A 17,515-nucleotide genomic window follows, 5' to 3' on the forward strand; every position below is an offset into this window, starting at 1 on the left:
CATCCGTTTTTAGAACGGTTCAATTTGGCTGACGCATTCATTGTTCGCAGCGTAAAGCCATAAACTGTGACATTTATTTTTCTTTATTGATATTAAATCATTCAAGTTTTTAAAAACTTTTTTAAGAAATAGAATAAATAAACAAAGACATATTTAATTTACCTTCTGAGAAGTTCAACGTTACAGTCAATATTGTACACTAAAATATCGTCACTGTTCTGGCAGAAGACACTAATTCGAAAAAATTATATTTTGAGTTAGTACCAAAATGTTCCTTATTTTAAACTTTACCGTCTGGAAACCTTCTTAATAAATAAACAGTCTTTATTTTAAAGTCATCCTTTTTACGATTACTTAATACTTTGGACGCGGAAGACGCACACGGTGCGTAATGACCAGGCGGCCGATCGATGTAATTAACGTGCATTTTAAAGGGGGCAATTAAAATCTCATTATCTCTTCAGCAGCGAAAGCGTTAATAAACTCACATGATAGACCATTATTTCAAACATTTTAACAACTTCAAAGTCCAATTACTCAAAACTAGTATTCTCCAGTTAGTGTGTTCTGCCAGAACAGAGACGATATTATCTTAGCTTATTGACACGGCAGTCTTCGGTGATTAAGGTAATCACGAAGAGACGCTTTACGACCGTTACGTGGCTAGGACAAGTGTTCCTGATGCCGCCAAAGAATGTGACACTTCATACCCTTATGGCACAGCCTCAAGGGTTCCGTTGCCATGGCCGGCCCTCCCTCACCCTGCAGCGGTGCTACAAAAGCGATCTACGTGCTGCAGGTCTGACATGGCGGGAGGCGCAAGAGTTGGCATTGGACCGAGGGAAGTGGCGCGAACTTGTGCTTGCCCTATGCTCCAATGCTGGGTATAGAAGGTAAACCATTGCGCACTACCAAAAATGCTATTTTGAAGACCACCGGCCGCCACTGTTCATAATATAATATTATATTCGTTTACAATTTTTTCAGTCATTTCGTTAAACTATTTAAAAACGTCATATTAAAAACACTGCTCAATAGAAACGAAAGATTATTCTAAAACATTAATTTTTAAATTACTCTTCCATCTCAAAAAATATACTATGTTGAAATATTATTTTATTAAATTGAAAAATCGCTTATTTTAAAGAAATAAATAATTATGATAATCATAAATGGCACCCGTCTAAATAAACACGTCATAAAATCCATGCTCAACAGAACGAACGTGCTAGAACAATTTAATCTTGAACTTGCGCAGATCGCGATTTCTTCCAGGTAGCACGAATTATGTATATGGTGAATTTAATTATTGTTACCGATACTATTTCCCACTGTTTAATACGACGCCTCGTTTTATATTGCTCGGTATCACTTCAACTACGCCATATTTTCTGTAAATAATATCGAACTTGAAGCTTATGTGGTATGTTTATTTATCACTGGATGATACGCAATGCTACGATATCATCTCTAAAAAACTGAAATAGGATTATCTTAAAATATAGGTTTCTGATATTAGAATGTGTGAATACATATGTGTATATAATTTGGGGACTAAAGAAACTAATCTTAGAAATACATTTTGATCACGTTAGGGGAGTACACGTGATCTCGCGGTAAGCTAGTGCCACGGCAAAAAGTTTGCAATGCTGTTTAACTTGGTATTTTAAATGTTATCAAATGGATACTCTCATCTTGTATTATTTTTAAGAGCCGAATACGAACAGTGTCAATGACAGTTGAAAAATTTGCTAACATGTATCAGAACCACATTAGTGACCTTAATCTCGCGTGTAATACACAAAATCATCAATCTCACGCGTGGTAGAACGTTTTTTTGATTTGTGAAAATGAACACATTTTAGAGTCACGTATCTTTTTATTGCAGTTGTTTGGAAGAGTGATACCAATGATAGCTAAATTGTCACAATATTTTTGTCGGTTGTCAGTTTTTATTATTGAATGTTCTGACTGTTACAGCACGTGGGCTCACGCATAATATTAACCTGCATTTCATATTATTAACCGTGAATTCTCGGCAAGAATGAAATAGAGGTCTAAATACACAAAATACACAAGATTATGATAAAAAAAAGAAGATATTGGAAAAGGGCAAAAAGAACCTCTAGGACGTATATTTTTACGCAAACTCTGAAAAAATGAGAGTTATATTACGTGTGGGTATATATTTTTCCACACAACAATGGCACGTACGTGAAAGAGGAATATGCTTCTGTATTTTTATAGAAAAATCGCAAAATTCTCCATTTGCATTTTTTCAAAGAATTAAATTTAGATAGGTATTATAATCAGCTGTATTGGAATTGTTTGAATTAAAAAGATAAATAAAAAATCATATTGTTATTATCTGGTTAAATGTGGTATCTGTTAATATAATAATATGTTGAATTTGCATACAGATACGCTCAATTGTTGAAGTAAAGAGTTTAATGGATGTGAATATAATTAAGTGAGTTGTAGTGTAGATAACAAAATTAAATTTTAATTAGTACCTAATTATTTTTAAGTAAAACTTTTTTAATCGCGATGGTGTGAAATCGCTCGAAGAAAGAAAAATTAGATCGAAATATTTGTCAAAAAATAAAATATAAAGTATAAGGGCAGTACGATAAGTGAGGAGTGTTTTATTGGATAAATGCGTATGGGAAAAAAAGAAACTTTATTATTATAAGTATGTACCTATGCAACATTCGAAATATGTAAGTTATTTGAAATATCCTCAATCAATTATATGATTGTAACACAAATACTTAGTCATTAATTTATTATGTAAATTTTTGTTTGATGTAAGAAAAATTAAATACGATTTTCCTAAGCCAAAAAGACACAAAAAAGTATTTATATTATTAAAAAAAATGTATGTAGATATGTACTACTAATATTATTATTTACTTGTGAATTATTTTTAGTTTATGTACTTTAGTGGGCATTATTAAGTCATGCTTTATAAACATATTATTTTGTTATAAAAATGGCCATTGTTTTCATTAACGTCTGTGTTCTAAATAATGTTATATAATGTTTTATTTTATTTAGAAACTTGATTGTAAAATCATTCGTGCTGCCATCTGTAGATTGGCGTCCAAAGTTTATTATGTAAAGATAATAAATTATTATGAACGTTATTATGGTCGTTGTTATGCTATGATTTAGGTACATTAAGACGTAAACTATTTTAAATTGGTAGATATACTTTTTTATTATATTATATCTATAATAATATGTGTACCAAAAATAACATTGTAAAAATTTGATTTTTTTTCGTAATAAAAAGGATTAAGTAATTAGTCTGTTATTAGTATGTTCATATTAATCATCCCTATTAAATAATAGTGAACGTTCAGATAGTTATTATGATTTGGATTTTCTGAAGGCTAAGTGCAGTGCTACGGTATATTATTCACTAACTATAACATCTTGCAGCGAAATAAGAAGCGTGTGATTTTTATATTTCTGGGTTGCAGGGTAAACGTTCTCAAGTCGATTTTTTACGAAATTTTAATTTTAATTCCAATGTGTGTACTGAATAAAATTGTACTATTTTGTTGTGTATTATAGATTTTGTCACATGTAAACAAAATAAATAGATATTTTATTTATTTATTTAAAAGACACGTTGAGTACATAAAAAATATTAATTCAGGACGTTCACAACATGAAATTTAGAATAAAAAGTACAAGTAATCAGTTAGAGAAAACAAACAAAACAAAAGAAATAAAATAAAAAAACAACAATGATTCAAAAAAAATACAAATTAAACATTAAAATCATCGCTAAAAATATTTACACCTCTAGGGAGTGCATTGACCAGCCCCACAGCCCTCGCTATTGGTTCCTGGTGAGCCTGACATGAGGAAACAGCTTTCACCGAAAATAGGTCATCGCTGCGACCACGCATGTAATTGACCGGTGCATAAAAATTCAAATTTTCTATAAAATCGGGATTGGAAACTATGCAACGTGAGAGCAGGAAAAAAATGCTTCAAGATCAGACGTGACCTACAAGCTTCAAGAGAATGAAAGGCGAGCAAGCCTTGAAGAAAGTAAGTCGGAAAATATTCGTTTCAGAAACTGTCAAAAGGAAAATAATTTAATTATTTTATTATAATAATTTTAGAATAAAATAAAGATGTCGAAGATTTTTTTTCTGAACACGCTCTGAAACAAGCTTATAGGAAACTTCATAAGGACTCCAGATAATGGACCCATACTCAAGAATACTCTGTACTAACGACACATAAATTGAGAACATCATATTTAACTCTAAGTTAAATTACTTATTCAAAATTATAATGGATTTAAGTTTTTGTACTATTTTATTTGAGTCGTTTTTTGCGACCCGGGTTTCGGGACCGTCATTTTATTGTAATAACACAGTTGGTAGACTATTGATAAATAATAAAGACCCCATTTAATTTAAAAATAAATCCGGTATTTGCAACAATTGCCCAAAACTTTACGTGGGGAAAACTACGAGAAAATTTTATATTATAATTTCAGAGCACTTAGCAGCCCAAAGATTGGAGAAAGATGCATCAACATTTGCAAATCATTTATTATAATATAATATTATATGAAAAACATACGTTTGGCATTGAAAAAGGTGCAAAATTACTTCACAGTCATGCTGGTGATTATACATTATTCTACCAATAAATATTAGAGATACAGTTGCAGAGTCTCCCTATCCTGAATGATCAACTTAGCTTTCCTAATAGCCCATTGATATATACTATAATAATAAATGATGGTTTACATGCGAGACTATATTATGGTGTAATGGTATGGATATAAAAAAATATAATATGTATATACGAGATTACGCGTATTAAATTGTTGTGTTAAAGACTGATAGGTATTATAGATATATCTTATTAGTTAACTAATTCATTGAATTCCTAGTATTGACGATGTTAGACCTCTTGGATGTAGTTAGTATGTATTGATTATTATTTAATGATTTATTATTAGGGCTTGACGATGTATAAGCCTATTGATTGACTTATTAGTGATAGGGATTTTTTACAAACATTTCAAATATTCATAATTTGTTGACTTAATATGTGGGTGATAAAGTTTTTACCTACCTACCTTATTGTGTAAATTTATTACATAAGTTAGAATTGATTATATTCGTTGTCAGTGTCTATTTACCTTTTGGCGAGTGCACATAGTGCTTGAAGATGACGAAAGGGAAGAGATGCTTAAGTCGGTCCAACCAGCTGTTGGGCCCATCGGGCCGTCCGACTTGGTTGCTACTAAGGCCAATTACCTTGCTTTTAAAAAAATTGCGGCGTCTTACTGCGGATATTGTGAAGATCTCTTCAAATAAGTTTTGCTGTCCGTATGATTAGCTTCGTTTGTTACATATACCTTAAATTCTTTTTATTTTTTTAATTTCCTTGTGCTCTTGTCTCCCCGGCACTTTGCATTAAAGTAAATTCTTTAAACTCAGTCAGAGCTCACTTAGAGCGTAGCAACCTTAGTCTTAGGTATCTGCTCCCAGGACATTCCCAGTCATACATTAAATAGATGACAAGAAATGAAAATTTCAAATAATATTAAATTCTACAGGTTTTTTTTAAAAAAGTTTTGTCCATAGCTATTTCGGTTGTAACACCATTATCAAGACTAAATTATTTATTAGATTTTAATATTATTTATATTTTCATTTCTTGTAAAATGGAATTCTACCAAATACCTAAATGGTACGAGGGTGGGTCAATAATTCCTTAGAAAAAAGCATTAAAACAGTTTTTATTTTTGTATTTTTTTTTTATTTCTCAACATAATCTCCTTGGAGCTCAATACACTTGGTTAGACGTTTCTCAATTTTTTTTAAACCGTCAGAAAAATAAGTTTTCGGAAGGTCCTCAAAATAAGCATTTGTCCGATCGATTACTTCTTCATTTGAAAAAAACGTTGTCCACTTAGCCATTTTTTTAAGTTTGGGAAAAGGAAAAAGTCACTGGGGGCTAAATCTGGCGAATACGGTGGGTGTTCGACCAATTCGAACTTCAATTCTTCAATTTTAGCCATTGATCGTAAACATGTGTGAACACGGGCATTGTCCTGATGAAAGAGGATTTTTTTCCTGTTTAAATGAGGCCATTTTTCTTCAATTTTGTTTTTTAGCTGGTCCAATAAAGATGCATAATAATCCCCTGTTATTGTTTTTCCTTTTTCCAAATAGTCAACGAAAATAATTTCACGTGCATCCCAAAATACAGTAGCCATAACCTTACCAGCTGATTTTACGGTTTTCGCCTTCTTTGGACATGGTTTGCCTTCGCAATCCACTGCTTTGACTGTTCTTTCGTCTCGGGAGTATAGTGGTGTATCCATGTTTCATCTACAGTCACAAAGCGACGAAAAAATTCATCCGGATTGCGTTGCATGAGCGACAACAGGGCTTTAGAGGCCACCACCCTATTGCGTTTATTGTCGACTGTGAGCAAACGCGGCACCCATCTTGCAGAAATATTTTTCATGCCCAATTTGTCATGTAAAATAGAAATGACGCTACCTTTTGAGATCCCTGTAACCTCAATTATCTCACTCAACTTTAATCTTCGGTCACTTAACACCATATCGTGGATTTTATTGATCATTTCTGGTGTAGTCACCTCTACAGGACGTCTTGAGCGTGGTTCATCCTTTGTTGATGTACGACCACGTTTAAATTCATTTAACCAGTTATAAATAGTTGCAAGTGAAGGAGCAGATATGCCGTGAACTAAATCCAACTCATTTTTTATTTCCTTTGCTGTTAACCCTTTTATATTAAAATGTTTAATAACAGCTCTAAACTCAATTTTCTCCATTTTCCATTTTTCCATTTTCCACAAGCAAATTTTTTTTTAAATGTACGAGAAACACACAACAACCCGACCAATCTGATTGAAACTTCGCAGCATACTGAATCGGTAGTGCCGCTGCATGAAAACAAACCGCTTACAGTAATAGTCGCGCCACCTGTCGGCTTTTCTAAGGACTTATTGACCCACCCTCGTAACTCAATTAATAAATTAAATAGATGCTTCACATCGCCACTGTAGGGTCCCGTGATACGCTCGATTAAGACCGAGTGTGGTGCGGGGCGGGTTTAGTTTGGAGGGATTAACTTCAATGTAGGCTTTTAAACCAAACTATATGAAATACTCCCAGAATATTTGGGACCTACTCACAAAATAGCACCAGTACCACTTACACGTCATAATTAAATTAAAAGTCATTTTCGCATATCAGATACATCTGTGGGGCCGAAATATAAGTTGTCTTCTTTCGCTTAAATAAAACGACAGTGATCTAGTGTTATAAGCCTAAAATGTATTTTTATACAGATCATCATTACGTATGTGGATGAAGAATCACATATAATCGCAAATATCTGTAGTAAATAAAGATAAAACGCTTTTAAAAAATATTATTTTTATTTAGAAGAAAATTATTACCAACTCAGTTATTATAAAACAGTTCTATGATGTAAGTAGTGAAAACTCTTTGATTTAAAGATATCCGGAGATTAATAGAAGACAAATGTGTCTCATAAAACTTACTAAAACTGCACACTTCATTAATTAAGGGTCAATTACATTGAGCTACTTTACGAGCTGTTTATTGGCGAATTTAATAGCAGGCGATTCAGCTACTGCGATTACGATGATGACACACAAAACTTTCCATTTGCTGAGAAGCCATAAGCCAGCGACTATTTTGACAAAACGTAGTTCGTTTTTTACCGGGAGGTTGCTACTGTGCAGACACAGTAGGCCCACACGCCGCCGTGTAGCGTGTAAAGTTGACCGGCTTCAACTTTTCTCGGTAGAGTGTTTACAATCTGCTTGTTAGCTTGTTACACTGGGCGACTTTACAGGAAGATTGTAAATTCACTAACAAACAGCTCGTAAAGTAGCTCAACGTAATTGACGCTTTACATTGATAATTAATAAATATTTATAATAAAAGAGTAAAACTAAATAAGCGAGTAAAGGTGTAAAATTTAACTATATATTTTCAATATATATTATAATTTTTAAAATAATATTTATAAAACTATTGAAATACTAGGTCTCACCAAGTATATAAAATAATATGTCCTTTAGTCCCCTGGATACATCAAGAGTATTTAAAACAGCGACTGGATTATCTCTTTGGATTTCTATTTTTATTTGGTGTCTCAAATACTCAGTTGAACGGCACTCATCTGCTTTATCAGTCAAACAATCTCAACCACCGTCTAGCAAAGGGTCCCCAGGGCAATGTGTCGAAACCCAGGAAACAGACGATATAATTAGGTGACAGACAGACATATTTTTTGACTTTGTTAGATTCAGATAAAAGAGGCGCAAAATCGGACAATTGAACTCATTTATTTAGGTGAGATGTCGCATGTGTATCTACCACAGTGGTAATCCAAATAATACATTTCCGTTCCTTCCGTGGAATCATCGTGCTCCTTCCTTGACAGAACTCCCGACAAAACCAAAGATTCAATTCAATTCAATTCAATTCAATTCATTTAATTCAATTCATTTATTTTTTTAACATATTGTGGACATTACAAATTATAAGTTTAAGACGTTCACAACATGACATTTAGAAACAAAGATATATAAATATAACAGTATTACATAAAAAAAGAGATATATCAGTAGATGAATTAGATAGGTACAAGGAAGTACACCGGATGAGTTAAGCAGACCCTATTTTAAGATTTTATAAAACAACATCCACCTAAACTCATTCTCACGTAGGTGGAATATATCAACACCCGAAGCAATTTCGTTGAACATAGTTATCACTCTCCCAATTGGCATTACCAGTGGCAGGTTGGTTCTGCACCTTGGGAGAATAAACAACTGGTGGTCTCTATTTCTAAGATAGTTATCAGGGACACACAGGTCAACACTGCCCAGAATGGCAGAGTTCTCATTTATACCTTGTATAAGTCGAAAAAAATACGTAGCTAAATAAAGATTTCTTCTAAATTGTAGACTGCAGTATGTAAGCATGCCTAAGAGAAAGTCAGTTGGATAAAGCCACGGATAGTATCCATACAACCTCAAGTAAAGGAGTCTCAAGAATTTCTTCTGTACCCTCTCCACCATAAGGTTATACTTCAACTGGTGCGGTGCCCAAACAATAGACCCACTCTCAAGTCTGCATCGAACTAAAGAATTAAATAAAAGTTTTAATACCGTAACATCTGAAAAGACCCGGGAAGTACGCATGACGAAGCCCAACATTTTAAGCGCTTTGTTACAAATGGTAACTATATGGCTAATAAATGTCAGTTTACTCTCAAACGTAATGCTAAGATCCCTTACAGATGATATTCGTGACAGAACTCTGCCATGCATCGAGTATTGGAAAAACAACACTTTTGAGGCTCTGGTAAACGATAAAGATCTACAGATCATATCATTGATGTGGGGCATTGAAGTCATTCCCTAATAGTATGAAGTTAAGCAAAAAGGACCTATCGTAGCTTTAATTTTTATAAAAAGTCTCAGGAGTTAGGAGCTCAAAAAGTTGCCTACTTGGTGATTCTTCTATGGTGATACCAACTTCAACACTCGAAATGGAAAATTTTACGAACCGGAGCGCTCGTTAAAATTTTTGAAAATATTAACATAGTTATCTAATTTTATGAGTGTTTTATAAAAATAAATGTGTAAGATTTTTTATTATGCGGCCATTTTAGGTCAAACGATAAAAATATTTTTTCCACGAGACGGAACGACAGCGTTGCAGATTTTACGACCCGGAACGGCGCTCCGGTGCGCTCGATCCATTTCGAGCCCTGACCAACTCAATCCGTGTCAGTACAGGCGGACCTCGACTTACGAACGTTCGACTTTCGCACAAATCGCTATTTCGCACATTTCAAAAAAAATCGTTTTTTTAAAACGTCGCGCTGGCCGTGGGGTTAAGATATCCCCTTCTCGCTCGCTCACAAGCAAGTGCATTTCTTGCGTCACTTGCATCCTGTTCGCACCCGTCACTTTGCTTGTGAGCTAGCTAGGATAGGTTTAGTCTTGCGCAGGAGCGCGTGCGGGCGTGTCATGTTGTGCGTTTTGCTAATTTTCTTCATTTGAAATATTTCACCCTAAAAATTTATAAACATGAGTGAGAAACGGAAAAAACTGCAGTGTTGATACGAACAAAAAGAAATCAAGGACTTATAAACTTCACATGACGTTCTGATTGCGGTGAATCTTTTGCTTCAATCGGATGTTCGTATGATACAAACAGGTCTACTACGATATGTTCAATTTTGAAAAATAAAAATAAACTTAAGGAATACGTTTAAAATTGTGGAAATTTATTATCTTTAAAGGTTGTTTCCAAAAGACACGGCATAGTTATGGATGGAAAATGGAAAAATATTTGTCATCATGGATCGACGACCAACATCAAAAAGATATCCCTCTGAATATTTCAATTATTCAAGCGAAGGCTCTTAGTTTGTATAAAGATTGGAAGGCTAGAAAAAGAAGATTCTAACACGATTTTTCAAGCAAGTAACGGTTGGTTTATATTAAATTCACTAGAGAATCGGCTGATACGGATAAAGATGCTGCAAAAGAATTTATTTCCTCATTATCCAAAATTATCGAAGATAGAGAATATTCCTCTAGCCAAATATTTAATGTAGATGACACAGGTTTATTTTGAAAAAATGCCTAGTCGTACATTCTTATCTAAGGAAGAATCAGTTGCCCCTGGGCATAAACCTTCTAAAAACCGATTGACATTGCCTCTTTGTGGAAATTCGGCTGGTGATTTAAAATTGACGCCAATGTTAATTTATCGACCAGAAAATCCCAGAGCATTGGAAGGGAAGGATAATGAATTGCTTCCAGTAATCAAATAAAAAAGCCTTGGTTTACTGCGTTAATATTAAAAGATTGGTTCACTTTACATTTCGTGCCAGCAGTTAAGGGGGGACATGCTCGTCGAAGGTCAAAATTGACTTTTTATTGTATTTTCAAACCATGATCCTGGACACTCCTTAAACGTTGTAGATAATCTATTTATATAATTTTGAAGCCTTATTATCCTTTATAGTTATTTTAAACATTTGATGACTGCATAAAGTGTTTTTGTTACATAAAATAGTATTCTTTTAAACCTCTCGCTCTAATGTTTTAGAATATAGTCATATTTCGGTACATAACTGTGCAGTGGTGTTAAGATTTTTTACATTTATTAATTTTTAAACGCATTTATAAAACCATTAGCATAATTTATTACGAGATAATTTTTGTAAAATATTCACGATAAAAAATTATATTGATAATCTCTGTGATCCCAAATTTGACAAGAATTAGGCATTTTATTATTCAAAAAATCGGCAAGATTAACACATTTCAAGATGATTCTAAAGATATTTATTATAAGCTATGTCTTTGACCATTCAAGTGTGATAAACATCTTATGAATAATGATTGCTTTATAATAATTATTGACCTAAGAATAAGGTAGTGTTTTTTTGAAATACGCCATTTCTTTTGTCATTCCCCAGTGGTTAAGCTACAACATACGGCCGTAGCCATAAATTGACAAACTATAATTGAAGTAGGGAGTAAAATGATATTGACGCGCGTGTTTGAACATGTACCGTTTAAAAAAAAATAAAAAAAAATTCGGTTAGGTACATGTTCAAACACGCGCGTTAACATAATTTTACTCCCTACTTTAATTATAGTTTGTCATTTTATGGCTACGGCCGTATGTTGTAGCTTAACCACTAGGGAATGACAAAAGAAATGGCGTATTTCAAAAAAACACTACCTTATTCTTGGGTCAATAATTATTATAAAGCAATCATTATTCATAAGATTTTTATCACACTTGAATGGTCAAAGACATAGCTTATAATAAGTATCTTTAGAATCATCTTCAAATGTGTTAATCTTGCCGATTTTTTGAATAATAAAATGCCTAATTCTTGTCAAATTTGGGATCACAGAGATTATCAAAATAATTTTTTATCGTGAATATTTTATAAAAATTATCTCGTAATAAATTATACTAATGGTTTTATAAAAGCGTTTAAAAATTAATAAATGTAAAAAATCTTAACACCACTGCACAGTTCTGTACCGAAATATGACTATATTCTAAAACATTAGAGCGAGAGGTTTAAAAGAATACTATTTTATGTAACAAAAATACTTCATGCAGTCATCAAATGTGCAAAATAACTATAAAGGATAATAGGGCTTCAAAATTATGTAAATAGATTATCTACAACGTTTAAGGAGTGTCCAGGATCATGGTTTGAAAATACAATAAAAACTCAATTTTGACCTTCGACGAGCATGTCCCCCCTTGTAAATTTAATGATTTACCATTTAAAATATTTTATTTAAAATAAGAAGAAGAAACACCCGCATACCCACTTAAACATGTCTCTTAAACATCTTATATTTACTTGATAAATAAATATTTCAAAAATACACACAATTTTTTTTTTTTTTTACTTCCCTCTACTTTCGAACATTCAACATTCGCACACCTTTTCAGGAACCAATTATGTGCGAAAGTCGAGGTCCTCCTGTACATTGATCGGCGATAATAGGTACCCATTTCCCGGAGTGTTCATTAATTGTAAACTCAGTAAATAGCTTACTACTGATTATTTCCGCGACATTTAAGGCTATACCTCAGTTGAGGTATGGCCTAAAAAGATCGTGGCTAGACGATGCGCGGATTGTGGGTGAATGACGCATGCCGAACGAAATATAATTTGTCATATAAATCCAACATGCGTCCATTTAATGTTCTGTTTATTGTTCTATTAGTAACAATAATAATATATTCATTGACATGTTTTTTTTTTCAAGTAAATGGGTAACGTTTTTTAGTCATCTTTACACGATTTAAGAATTAATACCCCCGTCGCCATCACAAAACAAATTGACGTGTTCACAGCTCGACGTTCGCTCTCCGATTGCCAGCAAGTCTAAAATTTCGTGACACCTATAGCTGAAAATTATTTGCCGTTTCACTGAAGTACCGTCTTAATACAATAGTCAGCTACCATTTACGCAAACGACGGTAAGTAGCTGACTCGATTAATATACATAGTTATGTCCTAAATTATAATGGATAGATATTATTTTGATGTATAAATAACGAATAATAATTCATCGGAGATGTCACTCGAATATATCAGTATATGTACAATCAGTTTATTTATATTATTGTACCGATTGTACCCTTGTACTTATGCAACGGTCAATAAACTCTCACTTCTCCATTATCACGAATAACCACGATCGTCTTTCATCTACAACACCATCGACCCTCACATAATATTTTCATCATATTTTCATATCATCATCATATAATATCATCATATTTTTCGAAATGAAAAATATGACTCATTACGTTTAATAATATAATGTTCACGTCATGTTTAGATAAATAAGGAAAGGATGGGAATAATATGGTTTTCCTTACATCATCCTTCACGACTTCACTTCCTTACACATGTGTGGCATGATTTAATGAACTAAAATCACTACTTAAATTTATGCGGCCAGTACCTTACTACATAATAATAATAATATGACGTTGTAAATGGTTTACATTAGATGTGCATGATGATAGCATCCGGATTTAGAAATATTCTTAATCCACATTTTTTTACGCAAATAATATTGACTAAATTAATATTTTAATTTGTGATATCATTTTGATTTTTGATCGATATTATTACAACATAATATTATTGACACAATCGTTAATAAATAATTATTGTTTCATTTTATTCCGATTTCAACATAATCAATAAACCTACCTAAGTGTCTATATAGCAGTGGAGGTAGGCTGTTAAGATCAGCCATAAATAGTGCACATTATGTTGAAAATGTCCCTCTGAGGCAGACGAAACCGGTCCTAATCTATTGATTAAAAGTGGAATAAGTACTACAAAAAAAATGCGTTTTATTAAATAAAAACAACAATACAATGCAGTTCCACCATGAATTGACAGTTAACAAAATAAAAGAAATTTGTTCGTTATACGTATTTGTTTTTATTGAATTAAGACTACAATTTACAGATGGTGTTGATTAGTTTTTAGAAATCAATTAAACCCTGCCTAAACCAAACCATAATAGTTTTGGTATATTTGGGCGATACGATAAAATTGTGTATACTTTTTCATTCATACTTATTTGCTTTTGTTAGATTAAGAATACATATCACACAATATTGTTGGTTCATTTTTTAAATTCACTAAGCCCTACCTAAATCAAACTATACCTAATAGATAAAAATATTATTATATCTATAAAATTTCCAAAGTTGTGTATGATTTAATTACATAATTTTAATTATTTTACAGATAGAAGCGTATTTTTTGACCATTATCTATTATGGCTTGGATTTCGAAGGGCTTAATTTAATTTAAAAAACAAACCAACACCATCTGTAAATTGTATTCTTATTTCAATGAAAACAGATACGTATGACTGACAAAGTTTAGTGTGCACTATTTAAGACAGATCTTAACAGCCTACCTCATCCTTCGCCACTGGTACGTAGTTTCATAGCAATACAGGATTAAGCAAGCAAAATACACTAATTTATTATTTAACAAAATCCAGTGGACGAATTGAACAGTAAAAGAGGTGGGAGAATAATAAATTATTGTGAATGAAAAACGCTACCAACAGCGTTGCCAGACGTCCCAATTTTTGTGGGTCATCCTGCTTTTTAAGAAAAATAATTATGAGATAAAAAGAGCTTTTTATATACCACGTTTTTAAATTTTCTGTTGAATCATATAAACTTGACAATTCTATGTATTAATAAATACTTTTATTGTACTTGATAGAAATACTGAATAAATATAGATGTAGATAGATGATTTCCATAGTAACGCACGTATAATTTAGGACTGGGCACACAAGAAAAAATGTGTAGGTACTGGACAAACAAGAATACGATCTAATAAAAACGTGGTAAAATAGAATGTCCCGCACGGGGCAACTAAATTCACGGTTAATCAATAAATACAAATAAGATGTTAATGTTAATACATATTCAAGTTATTCCCGGAAAAAAGAGACAAAAAATATCTTTAAGCTAATTTCATTTAATTGTTGTACCGAACGGGTATTTTCTCAAATGAATCTGAATTGTCAGATGCAAGAAACAGAATGTGTTAGGTATATTGAGTTGATAATATCGGAATTACTTGTTCAATTTACTAATCTGCTGAATTTGACCAATACAACAAGCAGCAAAAAGAAGATCTTCAGCGCATCAATTCTATACACAAAACTGCTATCAACCGCTATCAGCGGCTATGGAGAGTAGTTTTTTATATTTTTATAATGAATTATTAGAATTTTTACAATAAGTTAGTTGTAATTGTTACAATAAGTGCTATATTTTCACAGCACCTCTCTTGGCTGTGCTAAATTTTAGAGCGAGAAAGACAGTTTTGACTGTTTAGACGGCTAACTTATTGTAACAAATATAATCCCTCAATACAAACATATGATCAACTACCCTCGATAACTGCCGATAGCGGCCTATAGCAGTCTTGTCTATAGAATAGATGCGCTGAAACAAAAATCTTCTGCCAAGGACAAATAGGCGAGTGTCGATTTTGGTTGTTAAAGAGTTTTGTAGTTTGTGTTGTAACGTTTGTGATTGATATTATAGAAATAAACATTAAAAATATTGAAAAATGCGTTTAGCTCCTAAGTCCCGATTTTTTTATATCACATGGTAGTAATCCCGATTAGGTAAAATAATTATCTGGAAACACTGGCTCCTAGGCCTAATTTGTATACTATTTGTATGTAACGCCCCAGCGCCCCAGCGGGGAAATATTTGAATGTTTTGGGGGGAAAAAAGATCATCTTGAAAATCATTTGAAGATGAAGCATATCACAAGGATCACGCTAATTTTCTTCCGAGTTGTACATCTAACGTACTATATATATTTACGTACGAAATTTGATTAAAAATAGTATTGCCTTTGTGCATTTTTTATTTGAGAATTAAGTAGGTAACTATAAAATTTTGATAGGGGGTGCATGGATATTTTTGAAGCGTTGAAGCGGGGCTTGGCAAAAATACGGTAGGGAAACACTGATCTAGTGCCTATTTACATAATAATAAATTCACTGGTGGGTTGCTCACCGATGAGCCGATGTGACATGTTGCAGTCTGGTTATCACGTTTGCATGGCCTTATACGACTATGATTGGTCTTATTTCGCGTTCAATATATTCATGTGGCAATGAAATTTAGGATATAAGCTATATCCTCTGGCAATATCCTAAAATATATAGGGAAAATGAAACACTGCTTAAGTTGGTTCAACCAGCTGTTGGGCCCTATCGGAATATCTGAACCTGATCGCCACAAACGTCAATTTTGTTACATTTAGAACATTTTCACTGCTACACTGATATGAAGGGCACCCAGACAAAACCATGTGGACATTGCCGCCAAACCAAATGCGTCCGTACCAGTGCTCGTCAATACCGCTCGGACAAATCCGGCTAGACAAAACCAATAGCAATAACAAAAATACAAAAATATATAAAACAAGTGCTTTTTTGATTTTTCGAATTGCGTATCGATAGAAATTTACATACTTACGGTAATCAGTGTAATTTGAGATTTAATCCGTTGCAGCTAGTAGAGAAATAACTTAAAATCATCAGTTTTTAACACAATCAAATTTGCTGATAATACGTCTGTAATCCGATGCGGCTACATAGCTTATAACTGAGCCTGAGATTTTTACCACGTTTTTATTAGCTCGTATTCTTGTTTGTCCAGTACACATTTTTTCTTGTGTGTCCAGTCCTAGCAACTAAATTATTAATATATCAATCAATATGAAATGTCAAAATGACATTTCAATATTCTATATTTATTCAGTATTTATATCAAGTACAAAAAAAGTATTTATTAATACATAGAATTGTCAAGTTTATATGATTCAACAAAAAAATTAAAAACGTGGTATATAAAAAGTTCTTTTTTTCTTGTAATTATTTATATCTATAGTCGTAAGTATGTTTTTTTTTATTTGTGTATCTAAAATATAATATTATGCCAATGTCCGGGCGCATTTGGTTCGGGCGGTTTTGTCGGGACCCCGCCATGAAGATATCTTCACTAAAAATTATTTTGCAGATTTGTATACAAGCTTATTTAAATTTAGTCAAACCACACCTGAGTGCAAGGTAGCCTCAGTATTATGTAACTAGTCTTGAGACATTCACAATTATCAAAAATACTGATGCTTCACACCAAACGTAGACTTCCTTGATACGACCGATTAAGATCGAATGTGGTGTGAGACAATAAGGCCATTTACTTCTATGTATAGGGAGATATTCATTATGCAGAAAATGGTATTGAAAGAAAACATAGTATTTTCCGTGTTTCCACATCATGTTGCTTAGGAAAATACCGGGAAAAAATATAAGGAAAGTGGATACAGTC

Source organism: Rhyacophila brunnea, unplaced genomic scaffold, assembly GCF_057557595.1.
Source record: "Rhyacophila brunnea isolate RB1 unplaced genomic scaffold, BYU_Rbru_1.0 scaffold_20, whole genome shotgun sequence".
Taxonomy (NCBI): domain Eukaryota; kingdom Metazoa; phylum Arthropoda; class Insecta; order Trichoptera; family Rhyacophilidae; genus Rhyacophila; species Rhyacophila brunnea.